Source organism: Bos taurus, chromosome 13 (assembly GCF_002263795.3).
Source record: "Bos taurus isolate L1 Dominette 01449 registration number 42190680 breed Hereford chromosome 13, ARS-UCD2.0, whole genome shotgun sequence".
NCBI classification, from domain to species: Eukaryota; Metazoa; Chordata; class Mammalia; order Artiodactyla; family Bovidae; genus Bos; species Bos taurus.
In genome coordinates, this window is record NC_037340.1 from 41,478,177 (window position 1) to 41,501,808 (window position 23,632).

General features: G+C 46.2%; 1 protein-coding gene across 3 annotated transcripts in view; it reads right to left on the minus strand.

The window, feature by feature from the left end:
* Positions 1-325: 325 nt before the first annotated feature.
* The window catches only part of FOXA2 (forkhead box A2), a 67,552-nt gene continuing 44,245 nt past the window's right edge, over positions 326-23,632 (minus strand). The window contains exons 4-6 of one of the 3 annotated variants that reach the window (XR_003037792.2): positions 17,058-17,131; positions 14,445-14,567; positions 326-2,842 (exon numbers count right to left, since the gene is read on the minus strand). The gene's annotated coding sequence lies outside the window, so the exon portion shown is untranslated. Of the gene's footprint in view, positions 16,521-17,057; positions 17,132-23,632 lie in introns of all 3 variants that reach the window. The other 2 variants (XR_003037795.2, XR_003037794.2) reach the window with 2 other exon arrangements.

The following is a 23,632-nucleotide window of genomic DNA, read 5'->3' on the forward strand; positions in this document are numbered from 1 at the left end:
AGCCCTGCTGACCAAGAACCAGATTGGATATCCAGAGCGGAGGTGACACAGAGAAACAGCTTCCCCTAGATCTCTTCTGGAACTCCTCCATCACAATCACTCTTCAGTGATAGGTTGTGCTTGTCTTTTCAGATTGACTGGTTAAAGCATCTCTGATTATCCAAGCTCCCTTCCAAATCTTCACTTCTCCAGCTGCTCCCAGAAGCATGAGAAGTCCAATCTTCTCCTTTAACATCCACTGTAGCCTTGCTTCCTGTCCACACAACATCCCCAAGGCTTCCCAGAACCACAAGACAGGACGAGTAAAGAAAATCATGAGATACCCTGAGTGAAAAAGAAAATTTATTCCACTGCAGCATTTTTATAACAGAAAGCTCTGTCATGAGTGATTCATCACTGCATTTTACAAAATACAGGAATCCCCTCACAAGACCAGCAGACACATTTTTCAGCACCTTACTTTCTGAAACCTTTGGGGTGATCCATCAGAACAAAATAGAACTGAGGGCTAAAGCCTAAATCAGGAACATTCCCAGAAGAGAGTAATGATTCCTGACACCTGAGGGGCTCCATAAATATCCAACGATGTGGCAAAATTCTAAAATGAGAATTACCTAAATTCACTCCTAACATAAAGGGCTGGGAAAAGAGAAGGCCGATGGGAAATGAAGAAAGAGAAATTACAAAATCAAATGAGCCAGAGGACACCTCCCTATAAGACAAGGAGGCGGGTTGTGAGACGAGACAGTGGACCCTCTTGAAGTGTTCCAGAAGTAATGCCCATGGTCTGGTGGCCAGTGCCCAGCCTGTAGTGGCTATAAAGAGAGTGTGTCAGGTGACAGATGGACTCCAGCACTCCTGGGTGACCTTACCTGGGGCACGGGGTGGGGCCTGAGCTGAGGGGCCTTGAGGAGAAAGATCAGCAAACAGGAAGGAATTAAAATGTCTCCTACCAGCCCTGGAGATAAGCCTTTTATAGGGGCAGGCTGAGCAAGATTTTTTTTAAAAAAAAGTTTGTCCCAGAAGAACAAAGAAGTCATTCTATTCCTTTGTTACATGGTGGATGGGGGTGGGGCTGAGTGAGGAAATCTACTCAGAGCTTTCAGGAAACTAAGGCAGCCTTTGAAATTTCCATTTTGAATTTAACCATTGACATTTTTATCTGCTAGGTATGATGCAGGGGACACAAAGAAACCCAAAAAGTGGCTGATGGGACTGGGCTGCAAGCCACCCCACATGACACGTGTGAGTGATGCTGAGGCCAGGTGGGGCTCAAACAGGGCTCTGAACCAGGGAAGGGGGCCCTGGCCTGGGGGTGACACCAGAGGAGGCACAGAAATGAAGAGGGATATCTTGAGGCAACAAGAGTTTGCCTTCCCCTTCGCATTCAGAAGAGTGAAAGGAGATGAGATGAATTTAGAAGACAGGGGTCACTTGGTGAGAGGCTCACAGGTCCAATGAGGATGGCAGGCTTGGTCCTGGGAAAGCGAGGCTCTGGACACCGGCCATGGGCATCTTTTATGTGATTAGGCCTGCTTTGGGAGGCCAAATTTGTTCAAATGTAATACCATCACTACTTCATCCTTGAGTTTTTAAAGCATTAAATTGAGATACCTGAAAATCTTGAGGCTCCAAGTGTCATTCCTCTTTGGAACTAGCTAGTTGGTAGAGGTCCAGTCCTCACAAATTGATGGAGCTTCTCTCCCTGTGGGGGTCTGGCAGAGCAGAGGGGCTAGGTGCCCCGGCTACAGAGAGAGGTTGCAGAGGTGAGGCAACACAGCAACGTTGGCCTGAGTCAGGGTCCTGAGGGGCCAGGGATGGTCCAGAACTCAGCTTGGATGAAGAGGGAAGAAATCTGAGTAATCGACAGTATAAAAGCCCACTGCCAGGTCTCCGGAAGCCCAGCTCCCTTGGCCGCTCAGGACAAATGCAAATCATCTTTGCCAAGACAGGAGGGCCTACGGGACAAAATGGCCCTTTTTGCTAACCTCTCACAGAATCGCAAATGATAGGAAACAAATGTTTGATATCACCTCCCCACACCCCACATAGCCTGTCGTTTTTAATTAAATAGGGAATTCTAGAAACATCCTGGTGCCTGGGGAGCCTCTGCTGATTGGCTGGTCTGATGGCTAGGAGTCCAGTGTCCTTTTCTTGCCTTGTTCATATCGGTGTGTTCAGGGTCTATACATGTCTTCTGTGTGCATGTCTACGTGTGTGTGCTCACCCAGTAGAGCAGGGGTCACTTGCATGCTACATTCTAGGCAGAACTAAACCACATCCTTTAAACAGGCCGAAAAGTTTCTCATAATTTCCAGTGAGGAGGTTGAACTTGCTCACTGCCCAGGCAACACTTAGTGTTGAATACCCTGGCGATTCTTCTGGGGCTTCTGGTGAGAACACTGACTCCCACTTGCTGGCCAAGATTCCGGATCTGTGGGCTCTGAGCCTGCAGGATGCCTGACCCCACAGTGGCTCATGGGTACTGTAGAGGCCTGGCCACTTATCTACAAGCCATTTGAAAGACTGGTATCTCAGTTAGCCACCAGTCAGAATCCAGACCTTGTCTCATTTCTGTTCTGAACACAGTAGAGCTGCAGCTTGGGAATTCTTAAAGCAGGGATTTGCAGATCACAGGTAGGGCTCAAAGTAACCCCTGGAAAATCTCTGAAATGACCCCAGAAGATAATGCTACATCAAGTCTGGCTATGTATACCCTCTCCTGTCCCTCTGTCAGTGCCAGAAAATAGTCAGCTCTTCACAAAGCAGCTGGGAAAGGATGGGCTAAAGTCCAGGATCCATTTGTCCAAAGCTCCTTGATGGTTGGTGAAGCAGCTCCTGCCTGGAGAAACAGGTGGGGATCAGAACCAAGGGAGCAGTAGGCCTGCAGGCCAGCAGCCAAGGCCGGGGGAGATCTCAGCCTAGAGGCGCTGGACTCAGGGAGGCTGAGGACACACAGGGTGGTGCGTCACCTGTTGCTGCCCTACCAGCTGCCCAAGCAGAGCACAGTCACCCCTGCGTCACACTCCCCACCTCTCAAAACCAAACTCCGGCCAGGCCATTGGGCTGAATCTCCAGAGTCTGGGTCACCCGGTGTCCACATGGGTATCTTTGGCCCCACAGAGGTAACAAGCAGGCTAAGTCACTGCAGTCGTGTCCAACCCTTTACAACCCCATAGACTGTAGCCCACCAGGCTCCTCTCTCCATGGGGATTCTCCAGGCAAGAATACTGGAGTCAGTTGCCATTTCCTTCTCCAGGGAATCTTCCCGACCAAGGGATTGAATCCAGGTCTCTTGCATCTCCTGCATTGGCAGGCAGATTCTTTACTTCTTGCACCACCTGGGAAACCCAATAAGACTTTTGTTTGAACTGACTGCTTCTCACCCCTAAGAAGCTCAGAAATGAGCTGGGTTTTCAAATTCACTTCTGAAATAAAAGTACACGGGGTACTTTTCTGTAGCAGGCTAACCAAAAATACATAATATCGTAACACAAAATAAAATAATTTTTTCAAGTGGTAAAGGCTAACTGAGATACCAACCTTTCAAATGGCTTGTAGATAAGTGGCCAGGCAGTACCCATACAGTACCCATGAGCCATTGTGGGGTCAGGCACCCTGCAGGCTCAGAGCACATAGTTGAGGAATCTTGGCCAACAAGTGGGAGTCAGTGTCCTCACCTGCTTGTCACCTACCTAAGGTCACCCAAACACATTTTGACCTGGATAAAAAAAGTAAAAGAAAAGAAAGGAAAGGAAGACAAGAAAGGAGGAAGGAAGGAAAGCAGAAGAAAGAAAAAAAAAAAAGAAATGAAGGAAGTTTGGAGGGAAGGAGTAAGGAAGGAGAGAGAGTCGGAGGGAGGGCGGAAAGGAAGGAAGGAGAAAAAGGATTTTCTCTTTGAACAGGAGGGGAGGTTGCCTGGGACTGACAGAGGGAAATAAGAGGAGGAATTAAAATGGCGCAGTGACTAACAAAGCTGCAGGTGTAAATGGCTGTCTGAGATCCTTGTACATGTCTAGTACCTACAGTCTACTGGCAGCTGCCTGCTTCCCACAGCTTGTGAGAGGCAGCAGAGGGTTGGGACCACAGCCCAGACAAAGTCAGTACACCTGGCCTGTGGGCTGCTCTGTGACTGAGGGTCCTTCGGCCTCCCAGCCCTTTACGTGATGGAAGCGGAAAACACCTAAGGATGAAAAGGTGCCTTTAGGTCAGTAATTCAATGCTCCTGAATTTTGTCCAACCATCAGGCAAGAGAAGCAGGACAGAACCTGCTGTCTGTGTTGCAGGTCAAAGATATGGAACATTACTAAAGTTGCACAGGGTGTTGACAATCAAACGAGACAAGCCCCCAGCTCTCCCCTGTCCTGTTCTCTCCATCATCATGACCAGAAGAAGAAGCTGTAAGTGACAAAGAGCTTGTGGCTGATCAACTTAATGTATGTGGAGGCTGGAGAGCTTGGGAAACTTATGTCAAACAGGCAAAGACTCAAGCCATCATCAGAATAACTCCATATCTGAGAGGCAGGGTTTTCTCCACTCTCTTTGGCCTTTCTGTGACCACCCACGTGGGCTCTGGGTATCACTGGAAACCTGTCTCCTCAGTTTTTGCTCTGCTCCTGTTTACCTGTTTTATCAAGAAGGGGGCAGTGTGTCTGTTTGTGCTTTGCTGGGCATTAATAAAGATAAGAGAGGCCGTAGCTACCAAACAGAGTTTTCAAAAACCCTCCCTGGTTTCCCTGGCTGCCAGGCTGCGTGCACAGACATACAGAGCCACTGATGCAGGAACTATTATCACCATCCGATTATTGTCATTGTAATGCCTATTCAACAGCCCCTTTGTAAGTTCCTAGAGGGCAGGGACCGTGTCTTGGGCTGCTTTTCATGAATTCATGCCTTCCTGCTCCCATTCACTGATTCTACAAACGTTTATTGAGTGCAGACCTCACCATGCCTGCCACAGTGCTGGGGACACAGAGAATATATCATATGCTGGGTGTCCTCAGTGGCACAGCCCTGCCCTGGAAGCCAGCCCTCCTTCTGTCCACCCTTCCAGGAAAGAAGCCCCCCATTGGGCATGGGTTGGGCTGTCTACAGCTGCCTTCAGGCCACAAGACCTCTCGATATCTTTATTCCATCTGAACTTCTACAGTGTGACCGTATTTCTTTAACAATAAAAACAAAAAAATCTAATGAAGTCTAGTTTTTAAACCTATCATTTTAAAACTAAACTTCTACTTCTCTCATCCTTGACTGCCCACTTGAATCTCCTTGGGGATGTTCAAAGACGGATGCTGGGTCCCACGTACAGCATGTGCGATCTCATTGGCCAGTGCCCCAGGGATCTTCAGAACTCCTAGATGATTTGAACATGTGGCCAAGTTGAAAAATACCCTTCAAAGAAGGGACAGAGGAAAGAAAGCCTCAGGCTCGCAGGTGGGGGCTGCTTTCTCTCAGATTTGTTTTTTGTGCCACTGCCTGTGTGGCAGTGAGGTGAGGTGAGGAGAAGATTCTGACTCTCCCCGTCCTGAGCCACTTGCTCCCCGTACCCGAGACGTCCGTGCCTTCCTAGCTGCCCTTGCCTCAGGATACCCTCCTCTGCCTGGGACATGCTACTGTCACCTCTGGGTCAGGTAAGGCTCTGGACTCTGGCCCAACAGGGAGTCGTCCATCTCTTTCAATTCTGGCTTCCATACCCTGGACTCCAGGATCTCACCCTCCTGTTTTCTATGACTCACACTGTCGGATACAAGCTGCTCTCTTTCCTGGTGGCAATGATGTCCTTTAGGAAGGGGTACCTCTTAGAGGCATCAATCCTTACACCAATATGGGGGCTTTGGGAGATGCTAGGAGAGAAGGGCCCCAGAGCCTTCCTGACACATGGTGGAGGAGCTCACCCACACCTGTGTCCTTGAAGTTCATCCCCAAGGAAGTGCAGACCAAGAAGACTCCTGGAATTGCGAATGGGCAGTCCCACTTCCTGCCCACTCAGAGGGTGAGCTTTGTTTAGAAAAAGGAAACTGAGTTTTGGCAAGGATGTGGAGGAACGGGAACTCTGGTACCTGTGTGGCTGGTGGGAAAGTAAAATTGTGTAGTTTCTGTGGGGGTGAGTTCCTCAAAAAATTTCTGTAGAATTGTCCTGTAACTCTGAAATTTCACTGCAAGGTATGTGCCCAAGGAACTGAAAGCAGGGACTTAGACACATGTACACACGTGTCATAGCAACATCATTCACCATGAGCAAAAGGTGGGAATAGCCTGGATGTCAGATAAATGGATGCATTTATGATTAAGTTATATATATATATATATATATATATATATATATACACACACACACACATGTATGTGCATGTATAAATGATTATCTATTGAGTAAATATATATTTATTCAATGAACAATACACATATTAGGAGACAACATGTTATACAATAGGCATTAAATATTAGATGATGTTACAAAACACATAATGTAATCAAAATTGAAACTGAAGGATGAAATTAAGAATGCAAAGAAGAGGACTTCTCGTAGTTCTGAGAATCCGCCTGCAATGCAGGAGACCCCAGTTCAATTCCTGGATCAGAAAGATTTCCTGGAGAAGGGATAGGCTACCCACTCCAATATTCTTGGGCTTCCCTCGTGACTAGCTGGTAAAGAATCTGCCTGCAATGTGGGAGACCTGGATTCAGTCTCTGGATTGGGAAGATCCCCTGGAGAAGGGAAAGGCTGCCCACTCCAGTACTCTGGCCTGGAGAATACCATGGACTGTATAGTCCGTGGGGTTGCAAAGAGTTGAACACGACTGAGTGAATTCCACTTCACTGGTAGTCCAGTGGTTAAGAATCCACCTTCCATGGCAAGGGGCGTGGGTTTGATCCCTGGTCAGGAAACTAAAATCCTGCATGCCACAAGGCACAGTCTTAAAAAAAAAAAAAAAAAAACATGAAGGAATTCTTACTCAAGCTCCCAGTGGTGACCACCCACCTCTGAAAACTGCCCCCTATTGTTTCCCTTTGCCTTTAAATTCTGAGAGGTCAAGTCTGAAGAGGTTCCTCACCCTCTATCCTGCTCTTCTTCTTGGATCCCATGAAAATTTAGATTTAAGGATAAAGTTCTTTGTGCAGCCATTTTTAAGGTGTCTGTTTTGTTGCTCTGGAAAGACACTGTGGGTATCTAAATTCCTTCCAGTGGGTCTGTCTGCCTTGAAGACAGGATTTGTTTGGGGTGACCCCATGAGGATGACATGAGGCTGGACGGTCACCCAGAGGCTCTGGTGCCTGGGCACCAGTGTGGACACATATATGTGAGAGTCTCCAAACACAGAGTGTTTTCCACTTTATACTTGATGCTCTTGGGAGCCCTTGCACGCATCTAACTTCCTGTTTGCCTCTAATCAAATCCAGTCCCTTGGATAGATAAGAGTCTAAGTGAGACCCAAAGATAACACAGCTGGGTGGTGACGGGGTCAAAGCCTCAGGACTCTGAGGTTGCCAACATGAAGACATGCCCGAGACAACCATCATTCGAGCAACATCATGATGCCTATAAGACAAAGATGAGGACATGTTACTTCTGAGCAAGGAAGGCAGAGCAGGAGAAATCAATGTGAATTTTGAATTCACATTGAAATTTTGAAATCAGAGAATTTTGATAAAGCACACTTTTTTTTTAACAAAACGAAATCCGTGAATTGATTTTGTTATTGTCTCATATCTCTACCCTAACGCGGGCAGTTGTGCAAGGAAATCGATCTATTGAGTCATGTGACAATGCCTAGATGTGACTGTTACAGACCTCAGAAAACATGAAGTTCAAGTGGTTGAACCCAAGTCTTCAATAACATAACCTGCAAACTCCTGAAACTGTGATATTTAAGCAGAAGATCTTTTCCATACATATAAAAAATATATATCTGAGGGGAGGGGGCTTCTAATTTCAAGGACAAGAATGAAAAGAAAATCAGCAGTTAGTGACATTGGAGTGAATATTGGAATTCCCCTAAAAGAAGAAAAATTGGGGGAAAAAAATCAAATAAATGAGTAAAGTAATTATACACATGGAGCCATGCAAAATGATCGATGGACAAATACAAAACCCATATGCCCCTTTCAAATGTCCTCGGGCAGCAACCACAGTACATCACGGAGCGAGGTGTGAAATTCACATGAGACAGGAAAGAGCCGAGGGTCCCCGTCCAGTGAGCAGCCAGTGGACATGTTGGACGGGGCCAGGGTTCCAACAAAGGCTGCTGCTCTGTGGAACAGGTACAAGACAGATGGCTCGTTAAACATTGCCAGCATACTTGAGTGGTGCCATTCCGCGGTCAGAGCCTGGATAATGGTCACAAGGACATTGTGTAGCAGCAAGTTGGCTAATTTCAACCGGGCTAAAGCTCTTGCTTATCTTTGTTGGTTTTGCAAAGATTAAGGCCCTTTCTCTGCTTTGAATGCACCACAGCTGCCCAGCAAAGCATTCCTGAAGTTTTGTCTGAATTCCCGCTGTTAAGAGGGGGCCCTGCAGAACTTGGCACATGCAAAGACTTGTTTGGTTCGTCCTTGGAGTTGCTTCTCCCCAGAAGATCTGGGCCACTCTTTCCCCTGACTTCTGAGTGAACGATCTGGAGTCATGGGGGTCTTTGCAGGAAAATCTCCCCCGTGGGGCTTCAAAATGCATCTGCTGTGGATTTTTATTTCAGATTAAGACTGATCCATTCACTACTTTTGTGGAAAAGGGTAAACACTGTCGTAAATTCCATCCGGTGAATCATGGGAGGTGGTGGTTCAAATTCAACGTGTTTGCTTTCGAAAGGGGGCCCTTGGCTTCTTATCTTTATGTACAAAAGAAAATCGGACTCAGCCTGGTCCTGCAGCCAATGGACGCACACCTGGCCTGCTCAGCTGCTGTGAGGCCTCCAACCTGAAGCTCCTCTCCCCTGTTTGCAGACAAAGGCAGGGGGCGAGAGGCTGATGCAGAGGGGGCTGGGCCAGGGTCTGTGCCCACAGGCCCAGAACAGAGCCAGTTGTGGGCATTATCTGGGTACGTTATGAAAAGTGATGCCTTGACTGATTAGGTGTTTCTGGCCGCTCAGATGGCGTCTTCTCTTGTAGATGGTGTGTGGCTATCCTACCTTGCTAAGTGCTATATTTACCTGAGGCAGCTTCCTCTGCCCAAACTGATCATTTCCAGCTATATACAATTGAGAATTTGTGCCCAGTAGACAAGCTTTAAAATTAATCTTTTTGACTACATCTATAGAAGCAAAGAAGGAACCAAGAAAGTTGATTTTACCTTCTTCCCTCTCTCTCCCTCTCTCTCTCTCTCTGTCTTCACACACACACACACACACACACACACACACACACACACACACACGTACCCTAGATCCCAGTGTCTCTCTGTAGTGTCAGGTGTTGTCAGGATTAAGCAGTAGCTTCTGGTGAGCAACCAAGTTCTGAGGATGCACTTGAGGAAATGAAAGATATTTCATTCTAAAGAACTTTCCATTTAGAAACTTCAAATGGGAGAAACCAGTGAGAAGTGGGGTGTTACATTTTGTGTTATTGTATGTTTGGAATTCAAGAAAAGAGAAAAGCATCAGCTTGGGAGGTCACCCCAAATATTTTATAACACTTAAAATAACCTTCTATATCTCTTTAAATGCAAAAAATTAGAATTTTCTTGGGCTCAAAAATCACTGCAGATGGTGACTGCAGCCATGAAATTAAAGGACACTTGCTCCTTGGAAGGAAAGCTATGACACACCTAACCAGTGTATTAAAAAGCAGAGACATCATTTTGCTGACAAAGGTCTGTATAGTCAAAACTATTGTTTTTTCAATAGTCATGTATAGATGTGAGAGTTGGACCATAAAGAAGGCTGAGCACCAAAGAACTGATGCTTTCCTACTGTGGTGCCAGAGGAGACTCTCGAGAGTCCCTTGAACAGAAAGGAGATTAATCCACTCAATCCTAAAGGAAATCAGTCCTGAATATTCATTGGTAGGACTGATGCTGAAGCTGAAGCTCTAATAATTTGGCCACCTGATGTGAAGAGCCAACCCATTGGAAAAGACCCTGCTGCTGGGAAACATTGAACGCAGGAAGGGAAAGGAGTGACAAAGGATAAGATGGTTGGGATGGCATCATTGACTCAATGGAAGTGAATTTGAGCAAGCTTGGGGAGATGGTGAAGGACAGGGGAGCCTAGTGTGCTGCAGTTCATGGGGTCGCAGAGTCGAACACGACTTAGTAACCAAACAACAACAACATGGCGTGGCATGTCCACCCAGGGCTCTTCTCTTGATTTATTCTGTTATTTTCCCACCATCTCCCATCCGTGTTCTGGCTCCACAGCACACACTGGTGTTCCCCCTGCACCGTGGGGTGTGGGCAGGTCCTCCAGATAGGAGGGGCTACCTGTGCTATAGTTATCTACTTAGAAAACGGTCCCTTCTTTGATTCTAGGTCAGCCTTCTTTGATTCCTCTAGTCAAGAATCACTAATTTCCCTTATGACATGGTCCATTTACCCTGGTTCAAATACGTATTTATATATAGAATGTCATTCCCACCTTTGTTCACTCACTTTTCAAAGAATCAGATTGCAGTGGAGATCTGGGCTGTTTCATTGATTTCTCTTCTTATCTTTTTTATATTCTTCTTTATTACTACTCTGGTTTTATTCTAATTCTCTTTTTTCCCCTAGTATGTTTCATTTTGCCTTTGGGTCTTTGGTTTTCAATGTGTCTTGCTTATGATAATGTACTCAAAATGACACAAAACACGAAATGCCACTTAGGTATTGGCCATAGAGTTTGACATTTTCATCCTTGTTCATTTATAAAAATTTTGCAATATCTTTTAATTTTGTCCCTTGAATACTATTGCCTATGTGTTATATAATTTGTGAGCCCAAGAGATATTTGACACTTTCTTCTTATTATTTTGTTATGATCAGAGAGCATAATCTGTGTATACTGATAATTTGGCAATTGTTCTTTTGTTCTGGGAGAACTTATAAATGAATATTCTGTTTGCAGGTATATGTTTATGTATACCTATTAGATCAGCACTGTCTAATAGAAATGATGCAAGTCATATATGTGTGTGTGTGTGTCTGTGTGTGTGTATATAATTTTGTATATTTTTTAGCAGCCATAGTAGCAAAGTAAAAATACACCTGAGTGTCAGTGACTCAATCATGTCCAGCTCTTTGTGACCTGCATAGACTATAGTCCCCAGGCTCCTCGGTCCACAGGATTTCCCAGACACAGTTACTGAAATGGAATGACATTTCCTTCTCCAGGGGATCTTCCTGACCCAGGGATCAAACCCAAGTCTCATGTATTATAGGCAGATTCTTTACTGCTGAGCCACCAGGCAAGCCAGAGAATACAAATACCAAATTCCAATGAGAAGTCCAACAGAAGACAGTGGTTTGGAGACTCCAACATATTTGGCTAATATTAGCATACGACTTTTCAAAGTGGTTTCTTTTCCAGATACCCCATGCCCTGAAAACACCTCCACTTGTAAGTGTTATGGGAGTGTGCCCAGCTGGCCTGTCCCCAGCAGCAGTGACCTGGGTGAGGTTGGATTGATCTTGGGCATCAGCTCTCCTTCCTCAATAAAAATCTATTAGACCAGAAGCCAAGGGATTTGTTTCCTACATCCTCTGACAGGGATGTTTTTCTAGGATTTTGCTTCTTAAAGGCGAGTTCACTTTCTTGGACAAGTGGGTGTCCCAGTGATAGAGCCCAGCTTTCCATGAGTGGACAACAAACTGCATCCTGGGCCTGTGTTACCAGCATTTCTGAATTTGAGTTGGAATTTTAGTGTTAGAAGCAAAGCTACAGAATTGATTATAGAGAGAAAGAGTAAAGGAACTTGGGAAATTCCCATGTCCTTCCTGCTGAGGATCAGCAGGACAGGAGGTTGGGAAGAGGACTGAGTGGAGGTGAGCTCTCCATCCAGCCCCACCTGTCAGCTGCTGCCCCGGAACTGGAAGCTTTCAAAGTATCTTAAGCAACCACATTAAATCCCCAGTCTGTCTTCTGTATCCATATGATCCCTTTTATCTGAGAAGGTGAAAGTGAAGTCAATCAGTTGTGTCCAACTCTTTGTGACCCTGTGGACTGTAGCCCACCAGGCTCCTCCATCCATGGGATTCTCCAGGCAAGAATACTGGAGTGGGTTGCCATTTCCTTCTCCAGGGGAATCTTCCCGACCCAGGGATCGAACCCAGGTCTCCTGCATTGCAGGCAGACGCTTTAACCTCCGAGCCACCAGGGAAGCCCGCTGAGAACTATCTTCTAAAGATTACGAACAGAGCCTCAGTACTATCTTAGATTCTGGGGTGACTGAGGCCATGAAATTAAAAGATGTTTGCTCCTTGGAAGAAAAGCTATAACAAACCTAGGCAGTGTATTAAAAAGCAGAGACATCACTTTGCCAACAAAAGTCCCTCTAGTCAAAGCTAAGGTTTTTCCAGTAGTCATATATGGATGTGAGAGTTGGACTATAAAGAAAGCTGAGTGCCAAAGGGTTGATGCTTTTGAACTGTGGTGCTGGAGGAGACTCTTGAGGTCCCTTGGACAGCAAGGAGATATAACCAGTCAATCCTAGAGGAAATCAGTCCTGAATATTCACTGAAAGGACTGGTGCTGAAGCTGAAACTCCAAAACTTTGGCCACCTCATGCAAAGAGCCAATTCATTGGAAAAGACCCTGATGCTGGGAAAGATTGAAGGCAGGAGGAGAAGGGGACAACAGAGGATGAGATGGTTAGATGGCATCACTGACTCAGTGGACATTGAGCAAACTCCAGGAGATAGTAAAGGACAGGGAAGCCTGGCATGCTGCAGTCCATGGGGGTCACAAAGAATCTGATAAGACTTAGCAACTGAGCAAGAAAAACAACAATGTTCAAACTCCATCCTTGTCCAGTTAACAATGGGCTTTTGGATGGTTCATTTGGCCTTTCAAAGTTTCAACTTCTTCCTCTGTGTAGCAGTGATAAGACCCACCTCACAAATTTTTCAGAACTGGAAGATACAGGGACTGAAAAACTGCCATGGACAGCTCTTGATAGCATTAAAGATTTGCTCTAGAATGGCTGCCACCATTATTGCTGCTCTGGATCACTCTTAACCTTCCTGTGAGTCCAGTTGTTAAGTAAAAACTATGGCCCAAAAGCCTGCAGTGTGAAAGGCAGACATCTACCACTGGGGTCCCAGGGCAGGGGCTCAGAGTGACTCATGCCAGAGGCTCCACTGGCTTCTTTCAAGAAAAGCGCTGGACCATCAAGAGACTTCTAGATCCAGGTAACGCTCTCCCAACCCTGTGACCCTAGATGGGTGTGCAGGAAAAAAATGAATTAGACGGGTCCATCCAGCCCCTCCAGCTCAGTACTCTTGTGGTCCTAAACCTAAGATTCTGGCCTTGATTGACTAAGAGAAGAGTAATGGAAGGTTCATGCACCATTATCTTCCTAAAGAATGCTAAGCATGCCACCCCAGAAGAAATCCAGTTTTCTCAAACCCTGAGCAGCCCACTCCAAGACTTCTACCTCCAACATTGCCCTTTTGGCTCGCCAGCTTAGGAGGCTCTGAAGAGGTCAGAGGAAACAGGATGCAGCCTCCCCATCTCAAGAGGACATCTTTTGGGGAATTTCCCTGGTGGTCCAGTGGTTAACAATCTGCCTGGCAATACAGGGGATGCAGGTTCAATCCCTGGTTGGGGAAACGAAGAATCCTGCTTGCTGGGGAGCAGCTAAGTCCAAGAGCTACAACTACTGAAGCCCGGACACTCTGGAGCCCATGAGCCACAACTCTGGAGCCCGTACACCACAAAGAAGATGTCACATGATATAACAAAGATCCTGCGTGCCACACCTAAGACCCAACACAGCCAAATGAATAAATATTTTTTTTAAAAAAGAGAAGACATCTTTCAACTGAACTAGGGTCAGCTTCATTTTCAACTTGGGGTAACATTCCAGACTGATATAAAGAAAATGGATTAGGCTGGCAATTCCTTGATTCCATTCACAGACCCTGAGAGCCTGTGGTGGTAAGTGCTGTGCTGGCCCCTGGCTGAAGCTGAACGCTGTCTAGAAAAACAAAGCAGGTTTTAAAGAATAATAAACGTCATTTAGGATGTGACTAACCGATGCCCACTCCCTATGTGTGTCTTTATGTCTATAATCTTTCTGCCTGTAACTTTCAGGCAGCTTTCCTCTGACCCACCTTCCACCTGGGCCCAAGAAGGCATATGCTGGGAGAACGACGGTGATTCCGGCCAGCACGGTGAGTCAGGGACATATGGTGTCCCGAGCTCTCTGTTTGCTCTTGTTCCTGGGAGATTAGTCAGCCAGAGGTGCAGAATCAGCCTGAATGCCATCTGCTGTTCTTCAGTGCAGGCTGAAGGGGACAGGTCAGCCCTACATACCTTGATAGCCAGGGGAGGGCCTGGACCATCCAGAATGCAAAAGCTGCAGCCTGATGAAAGCAAGGCTTCTGTTCTTCCTACTGGCAGGCTGTCCTTTCTCACCAAACAAGGGAAGAGCTGCATCTGGGGAAGGAAGATGGACCTTGAGCTACTGTGGTTCTGGTTTGTCCCAGGCTCCTTGGTGGACTCTTCACAGCCCCAAGACACCAGGCAGCTGCCCTCACTCCACTTGGACTGGTCTGCAGCCTTGGGAGTTGGTCTAAGAGCTCAAGGTATTCTGCACAGAAAGCTGCTGATTTGTCAGTGGAAAGATTCTAGTCTTTGGCCCCTGCTTCCGCCTGCTTTTAAGGTCAGGTCTTGAGGTCTTGGGTAACTTTTTCAACCTCCCTAAGTCTCCCTTTCTTTGTCTATTGAATGGCGATCTTCACAAGGCTGTTGCCTAGGATGAACTGATCTGAGATAATCTATGTAAAGCACCTGGATTTAGGAGGAGTGCAATAAAAGTGAGTGCCCTTCCCCCTCCCCTGGATTATGTGCCTTTTACCCCCGCTTCATGGAGATTCCTTAGTGAACAGAAAGCTGTTACATCATTTGCTTGTAATCCTCATGATAAAATAAAATTCCCATCAAAATAATGTTAACGGCCCATTGGCATGTCTGGGTCACAGAAATAATGATGTGGTGAAAATAAAATTGAGGCTATTGGCTCAAGGAAAGAGGTTAGCAAGTCACAGTGTGCAGAGAGAGAGATAAAGAGAAACTGGCCTTGGGGGAGCCTGAATCATTCTCCATCAAGAGCAAAATTGCACATACAGCACAGGACTCCTGTGAGCTCTCAAGACACATGCTTTGGACAAAATACTCCCTAGTCTCCAGCGTTCTAAGTTCACTTCTTAGGGTTTTCTATTTCATCAACACTGACTCCAGTTCCCAGCCCACCAGCCCCAGGAGGAGGCTGATGTGGCTATGGGTTTCATAACCTCCTTGTGGGAGATTTTCTATCATTTGGGTGACAAGGTATAACGTTGCAAGTCACAAAACTCCAAATGATGAAGGCATCTTCATCAGATTTCTGGGCTTCCCGGTGGCTCAGTGGTAAAGAGTCTGCCTGCAATGCAAGAGATGCAGGAGATGAAGTTTGAGTTCCTGGGTCAGGAAGATCCCCTCTAGGAGGAAACGACAACCCATTCCAGTATTCTTGCCTGTAGAATCTCATGGACGGAGGAGCCTGGTGGGCTACAGGGTTGCAAGAGTTGGATAGAACTGAGTACACACCACCAGATTTCTACTAGTGCCATGAGTTTTGTTATAAGAATTGTCCCATTTGCAGCCACCAGCTCCCAGGTGCAATTTTCAGCACAGAAATCCCCTGGAGCCAGTTATAGGGAAACTGTGACAACATCCGGCCAACTTCAGAGAAATTGATTTGGGCTGGGAGGGTGGACTTTGTTCACCCATGGTGTTCCAATGAATATTTTCAGGCTTAAGGAACAGACCGTCCAAAAATAAAATTCATTGATTTTTCCAAAGGGCAAGGACAAGCAGATGGCCCTAGTAAAGGAGGTCTCTGCCATGGCTTTCCTGAACTCACACTGTATTCATGTTGAACAGATGCTCTTCTGGAGGATGAAGAGAAATCAAGACAATCAAACGAGACAAAATTACAGTTGGCTACCATGAAATATGCAGTGGGCATTTTTCTGTAGGAAAACTGAAGAATCCCCACACTCCATGCCCTAAGCACATTCATCTCCAGCTCCAGGGACTGTTGGACCTCCGGTTCTGACTTCTGGTCCCCATACCAGCAAAAGATGTCTGGGACCAGGACAGCTCTGTTCATGCAAAATAAGACGGTCAGCAGAGTCCAGACAGCACAGGCAGGAGGGGAGCCAACTGCACAAGCTTCTCCTTGTTGATACAAAATGGTCCCCATGGCCTGGGTGAAAAATAAGGGCCTTCAGGATCCATGGGAATGTGCTCTGGCTCCAGCGAGGTCACTTCTGAGATGATCTGGTCTCTTCCAAGATGGTCATGCTCTCAATTCTTCCCAGGCTCTCATAAATGGAATAACAACACCTGTGTTGAAATGGGTTCTCAGTGTACATTAAATATGTTTTTAGAGCAAATGTGGAGACAGTTGACTTGCGCTAATGGAGGAATTTAAAAAAGGAAGCTGGAGAAAGGTAGGCTGAAGAGCCAATGAGGATCCCTCCTGCCCCAGACCCCATGGGCACTTTGGCTGGTGGTGAGGCCCAGGTCCCACCTTGGTGTCTTCTTTGAGCATTGAACGCTGCTTTCCAGGTGGGACGTGGACACCAGAGTATGGGCCATTCTGGAGAAGTCACTGTTTCTGGTGATAATCCACATTTGAGCCGTGAACAGGGCCTGCCTTTGCTAGTGTCAGATGGGAGACGTGGAGAGGGTGGTGTTAGTGGTTACTTTTCAGAATCATCCAGAATCTTTCTGAATTCTTCTCCAATGGAGACAACCTAGCTCGTGTACACAATTGCTTTTGGGGTCTAACTGTTGTCTAAATTAGCCTTGCTTCCACAGACAAAGATAAATGGTATCTTGAGAAAAGTGTAGGGATTCGATGGATTTGAAATCACTTACCAGCTGGTCTTTACTCCTCACATTGACATTTATGGTGGCTAGACTCCAGTGACACATGCCCCTGCCTTCCATTCCTGAAAAGATCCAAAGTCACAGACAAGCAAAATCGGGGAGCTGAAAGCATTATAGAAAACCTGCCATTGGTTACTACGTTGATAAATTAAGGGGAGACATTTCTGTAGGAGCATGGCTCAGCTGAGAGCTCAGCACTGGTATTGCAATGGCACCTGTCTTGCTGTGTGGCCCTAGGCAGTCTCCTTAAGCTCTCTGATCATGCATTTCCTCATTTGTAAATGGAGAGAAGACACCTGATAACACCTGCCTCAACTATACCTTATGGATGTCCAGGATCCAGTAAGAAAATTGGTCTGAAGGCCTTTTGAAAAATCGGAAAGGCTATAAAATCTTATAACAGTACACTATCATGGTTATTATGTCCAAGGAACACCAGCTGGAAGACGACAGATCGTCCTCTATCTACTGGTTATTGCTGCTCAGCATCTTCAAAGATGTATGTTTGTGTTCAAAGGTCACCCTGACTCAGTCTGTGGGTGTCAATTATAAAATTCTTCCAACTTTTTTGTGCATTTGAAAAATGTTCTAATAAAAATGTTGGGATATGAAAAGGATCACCTTATCTGAACACAGTAGTCTTGCACAGGTCTAGAGGCAATGAGTTTGGAGTCTCCATTTTGAACAAAAAGAAAAAAAAATGGCAGCATTATCAAAATGGGAAATAAAACAAGTCATAAATTCTGGCACAATGAAATGTGTCATAGTCTATGATATTCACCAGTCTTATGTATAGTAGAACATCATTCTCTGAAAAAGAAAAATGTTGAGTCTGCCATGGCACATGACTTTGAGCAAATGCCCTTTACCTGTTAAAACAATGTGTAAAAAGATGGTACAGTAACTCTGTACCTGTAATGATGTTCAGTAAAAGAAGCAGCCAAGAGGCAGATTTTTATATACTTATGGCAATTGTGTTCAATAAAAAAGAAAACAGAATGACTAGAGGTAGAGGTACCCAAAAGATCACAGTGGTTTAGAGTGAGAGGGTTAGGATCACAGGAGGAGTTCTTCTTTTGTGTAAAATTTTCCTTTGATGTAGTTTTAATCCATTTATTATAGAAAAGAAGAAATATGATTTTCATTTAGTGTAATTCTTTGATATTGAAAAAATACGTAAATGGCAATTTGTGTACACAGGTCCTCTGCCTGGCACAGCTGGCAAGAGCAACTTTGCTTTGAAAGAGGACCTCATGGGCTGCCAGGAGCATTGTTCATCTGTGGCTGCCCCGTGACTTTGGACACAATAGTTGCCAGGTTAAGGAGCGCCCGCTGGGAGCCCGACCTGGTTCAAGCCCATTGTTACTTTAAATGCTCCTTGGAGGAGCCCACATCGCCAAGCTTTGAAGTTGTGTTCCCAGAGCCTGCTTATATCAGAAAGGCACAGACTTGGTGTCGGAGGTGGGGAGATGTTCAAGATGATCCCAAAGATCATGATGGTCCCCACATGTGGCCAGGGAGCACTGAAGATCCCCTGCAAAAGGCCAGGATGTTACCAGTTAGAAAGCTGGACACAGTTGGGGCATGTCTTTTAAAAATCTAGCCAGTGATCTGCCCAGCCTTTAGGGAAACAGCTCTCAGGCAACACTAAGCTGCCTCTCACAAAGGAACCCAAATTGTTCCTTGTTCTCAGGCAGCAAGAGGCAAGGTCACTTCTCAGAAGATCACATGGAAAGATCTTGGTTTCCCCACCAGGGCCAGCCAAGGCCAAGAGGCTGCAGGGCACCAGGTCAAGACTGTGGAGTCCTACCTCTGCCCTGCTCCCAGTCTCCAGTGACCTCTATCTCCGGAGTCTCTGCTCCAGCCCCCACTGCCCTGGGGAGAGGTCCTCAGGGCCTTCTTTTGCTTTGGAAAACCTAAGATTCTTCCCAAGGCACTAAGCTCAACAAGTTAGCCGCAGTATTTTCTGAAGACCATCTATGTGTAAAGAGCTAAAATGATAAATATAAATGCACCGTGACCTTCACAGAGGCATCCACTGTGCAGTATTAACTGCTAATAGTTCTTCCCTGATGGTCCAGTAAAGATGCAGGGGACACAGGTTTGACCCCTGGTCCTGGAAGATCCCACGTATCTCCAGGTGACTAAGCCCGTGCACCACAGCTACTGAAGCCTGAGCACCCTGGAGCCTGTGCTACACAACTAGAGAAGCCACTGAAGTGAGAAGCCCAAGAACCATAACTAGAGAGTAGCCCCTGATCGCTGCAACTACAGAAAGCCTGCATGCAGCAATGAAAATCCCGCCCTGCCCAAAGTAAATAAATAAATAAAATTTAAAAACAGGTATCAAGGAAGATAAGGTTCTATAAGTAATAGAAAAATGCTACAAGTCGAATGCATTCAATTGCTTTAGTCGTGTCCAGCTCTTTGCAACCCCCATGGACTATAGCCCACCAGCCTCCTCTGTCCATGGGATTCTCCAGGCAGGAATACTGGAGTGGGTTGCCATGCCCGTCTCCAGGGGCTCTTCCTGACACAGCTATTGAATCCATGTCTCCTGTGGAAAAAATCACTGATATCTTCCAGCCTCACCACTTGCAAAGCTGTTTTCTATGGACTTTCCCTGAATAAGCTCATTTAAGCCCCACCACAGCTCTTTGACATGGATATTATTTTTATATGCATTTTACAGAGAAGGAAACTGAGGCGCGGAGAAACAAAGGCACTCTGGCTCCAGCGCCTGAGGTCCTGATCACCTGCTGTAGCGTGCCCCCGCCATCTCCCACGCAGTGACAGCTGTTGTGAGCTCTTAGCCGGGCACTGGGGTAGGGAGGCAAGAGCACTTGTCCAGGTGTTATGGAAGTTTTCTACTACAATTTGGGCTTTTTGACACTGTCAGAGAATAAAATTCTTCATTCATTTATTTCAAACTCTCAGAGTGACACTAAATAAAAATATTTGGTGTCCATGATAAAAACAATATAAACAAACTACAAAGAACTTTTCTTAACTGAAGACAGGACCAGAACATGTTCCTATAACCTCAGTGCTTGCCCTACCCCAATCGCAGTAACGGTCAGGTGCTTTTTCTTCACCGTTTCCCCACATGTTTTCCCCACCATAAGGCTGGATGCTTTGTCAATGCTTGATCCCTGGCACACAAAACTTAGAGAATGGGTTAAGGATGTGAGGACAGGCATATAGAAGAATCCAAGCAGAAGGAAGGGAGTTTTATTTTTATTATTAAAGACTTTTTGATGTGGACCATTTTTAAAGTCTTTATTGAATTTGTTCCAATATCACTTTTATGTTTCAATATTCTGGCCCCAGGGCATGTGAGACCTTAGTACACTGGCCCAAGTTCGAACCTATGCCCCCTACATTGGAAGGCAAAGTCTTAACCAATGGATCGCCAGAGAAGTCCCTGAAGGAAGGGAGATTTTGAGCAAGGTCCCTGGAGCCCCGGGAGATGGGCCGCTGAGAGGAGGTAGGGGAGGAAGTGGGAGTGGAAGCGCATCTCGCAGTCATGCTGCAGGACTAGAACTCAGCTGTGGAGGCAGGGGGGCCCAGTGGGGTTGCAGTAGAGCCTGCGGGGTCTGACTTTCTCTTATGAAGGGTCCCCATGGAGGAAGCATAGGAGAGGAAGGGCCAGAGGTGGTGACGAGAAGGCAGCGCTCCCAGGAAGCAGACAGAAGAGTGGGGGGGTGGTGATCTCCTGAGGACGAGGCCTAGGTGATGGTCTGGTTGTGAGGGAGGAGTTCACGTGCCTCCCAGGTTCCTTGTATGATGTCACCCAGCGTACAAAAGGCACATGAAAGAAGGGCATGGAAGGGATCCTCTCTGTGACTCTTCTGGACTTTACTGGACTCACATGCATAGTGAACTACCAAGAGAGGCCAAGGTGCTGCCCAAATATTCTGGCCATTGGACACTTTCCACAGAGCACTTTGAAGGGTCAGTGCTTGCAAAGCCCACTTTGGGGAAGCCCACATTAGGTACCACAGCATCTGCACTGGATACAACAGCGTCCTTGTAACCAAGCTGGGGGTACCAGGTAAGACCATGTGTGCAGAGTCCCTGGCACAGCTGGGAGTCAGTGAGCATTGGTTCTTTCCTCACATCAGATGATAAAAATGGAAGTCATTCTAAAAACCAAAGAAGCTCAAATGCATACAGAAGATCTCAGGAGGCAACCTGGGACCCTACATCCTGCAACCTCTTCTGAGAAATAGCTGGGATGTGGGCTCAAGTACCAGATTTACAATGTCCTGGCTGTGTGATCTGGCAGGGGTTACTTAACCTTTCTGAGAAACGATACAGGGCACAGAGTCAGGTAATCTAGTGTGTAATACCAGTTATACCAGTAATGGGCTACCCCAAACTCAGTGGCTTAGTCAACTCATTCCTTATCAACTTATTTATTGTCTCTCACTTATTATCTCCTACCTATTGGTAGGAAACCAGGCAGGTTTAGCTGGAACCTTGGCTTCAGTCACAGCATTGGCCAGGATGGGGTCTCATGTGAAAGCTTGACTGGAAGAAGATGGCTTCTCAGCTCAGTGTGGTTGTTTGTAGAATCGGGTTTCCTGAGGCTCAGTTCTTTACTGGCTATTGACTCACCCTCGTTCCTTCCCCTGGGGACCTCCCCAACACAACTGGTGGCTTGCTCCATCAGAGCAGCGAAACACAGAGATTGCCAGCGAGATGAAGGTCACAGTCTTTTGCAATCTAATCATGGAAGAGATGCCCCCTCACTGTGTTCATATATTTATCTATTTGTCAGAAGCAAGTTACTCAAGGGGCGGAGATGACATGAAGCCATGGATCCAAGAGGTGGGAGCGCTGAGGATGGTCTTGGAGACTGCATGCCACACAGATGCATTGTCGTATGGGACCCACTTGTTTATACTTGTGTTGTTCCTGTACTGCTGCTGCTACAGTTAAGTCACATCAGTCGTGTCTGACTCTGTGCGACCCCATAGACGGCAGCCCACCAGACTCCCCCGTCCCTGGGATTCTCCAGGCAAGAACACTGGAGTGGGTTGCCATTTCCTTCTCCAATGCATAAAAGTGAAAAGTGAAAGTGAAGTCACTCAGTTGTGTCTGACTCTTAGTGACCCCATGGACTGCATCCCACCAGGGTCCTCTGTCCATGGGATTTTCGAGGCAAGAGTACTGGAGTGGGGTTCTCAGTCTGTTTAAAACTTCCTGTGAAAATTGATCAGTCAGTCATTTTAGCTGATCATCACCTTAGAGACAGCCAAAATATCTCAAAGAATGCAGGTGGGAGAAGGAAAAAAGAAACTCAAAATCAGAACAGTGGCTATGGTACTTAGCACCTTGAAATGATCTTAGACCAGGAAGGATCCAGAAAGCCACTGTCCATATTTTTCACTCTCAGATACCAACAGTCTTAGAATTATGCCATTAGCTATCTCTTTTTCAGAAAGCAAAAATAATGATAATTCATTGTTTTTAGGACTTTATATATAGGAACTTATTTAATCCTTAGAACAGGATTAGGTTCTATTATCCCCATTTACAGATGAGAAAATGAGTAATAGAAAAATCACAGGACAGAGCTGATTCCCTTGCCCCTAGTGAGTGGCAAGCAGGATCCTGACCCTTTTTGTGACTCCACTCTTTCATCTCAACCACTTCTTGGTGTAACCTGTTAAGGGTGGGGATGCATGATCTCTGGTCACTGTTAATAAGGAGAAACCAGAGACCAGGCTCCAGAAAAACTCTAGAGATGTGAGGCAGGGAGAATGGGGTTGGGGGTGGGGACACCAGGAAGATTCACTCCCATGTCAATTTGCCAAGGTCCTTACCCCCATTCTGCATCTCTCTGGATGCCTGTTGGTCAAGGCTAGCTGAGTTCCTGATGAAAGTTCTAAAGGACCGGGGTCCTAGCTACCCTCCTGGGAGCTTAGATGAATTTCTTGGACTTTCTAAACTCTGAGGTAAAGAAGATACTTTAAAAAAACAACAACAACAAAAAAAAAAGCTCTAAAAATTGCCTTTCCTATGATCAAGAGCCCACAAACAAGCAGGCCTGGGTGAACTTCAGAGGCAAATTTGGGCCCCAACCTATAAAGACCACAATGGCCCTCTTCACAGATGGATGGTCTATGTAAGTGCAAAACAAAGCTTGGAAGTCTGACAGCACGTGTGCATGTTCTGAGCTTGGGCAAGCCAGGGTCATGGTATGCCACCTTCAGGGGATGTTCTGGGGAAAAAATTGTTACCATGGGGTGTCAGAGTGGTCTCCTTGCCTTCTTCTCCCTTGCAGAGCAAAGCAGCAGTTTACCTCCAAGGAGAAAAGAAAAAAACTCCAACTTTCTCACAATTGGGTCCTGGTGGTGACAGGGATAACCATGGACATTCTAAAGATGCCACAGAGTTAACAGTTGAGTTTAGAAAGAGACAGAACTCACCATATCATGTGACCACGGGAACAGATTGGAAGTGGGGCTGAGAAAGCAGGATTGTCTACCTCCCTTCCTCACCTCCTAAATAACTGAGAAGCCAGTTGAGAAGTCCAGGATTTTTGCCATTGTTCT